The following is a 741-nucleotide window of genomic DNA, read 5'->3' on the forward strand; positions in this document are numbered from 1 at the left end:
CGGGGGCCATCCCAGGGCTTTGGCCCCGCAGTGCGAGTGGAACGTGACCCGGTGCTGGTTTCAGGCTGGCCATACTTAGCCTCTGCCCTTTCCTGGCTGTAACACGACCTCGTCAGCGGCCGCCGGCTCATTTGGCTGCGGGATGCCCCATCCCAGCACCCCGTCCAGCCGGTTTGGGGTGACGCGCTGTGGCCAAGCAGGTTGGGTGCTGCGGGGCTGGGTGTGGGCGAGGGGGGGTGGCCAAACCTCCCTCCCTGAGATGATGGGGTGCAATGGCGTGCTGCAAGCCCCCCTTAACCCCCCAAAAAATCAGCCCGTGGGGAGCTGGGGGGATGCTGCCTCCATCACTTGGTGTCCTGGTGACGCCGGTCAACCTAAGCCGGTTTCCGGCTGCCCGGCGGCACCCCAGGCACAGGGATGTGGTCAGGGCAGGGGAGGAAGCCAGTGACGTCACTGTGTGTCACCCGGCATGGGGAAGCCCTCACCGCAGTTGGATGGGGCGGGTGGCTGCTGGGAGCCAGGTAGGTGATGGCCGTGGGAGCAGACGTCCCCAGATCCCTATTTAAGGGCCAAGCCAGGGGTCAGGCCATTGGCAGGGCGGAAGACCCAAACCCCGGCTTGGCCATGGAGCTAGGCACCGGCGTGGCAGGGAAGGGAGAGCCGTTGTCTCCCTAGACCCCAGCCTTGGAGACCCCTGTGTCCTGACCGTGCTGAGTCGTTCATCCTGCTCTTCTTCCCTCG

The sequence above is a fragment of the Aptenodytes forsteri genome, unplaced genomic scaffold, assembly GCF_000699145.1.
Source record: "Aptenodytes forsteri isolate BGI_AS27 unplaced genomic scaffold, ASM69914v1 Scaffold136, whole genome shotgun sequence".
Lineage (NCBI taxonomy): Eukaryota > Metazoa > Chordata > Aves > Sphenisciformes > Spheniscidae > Aptenodytes > Aptenodytes forsteri.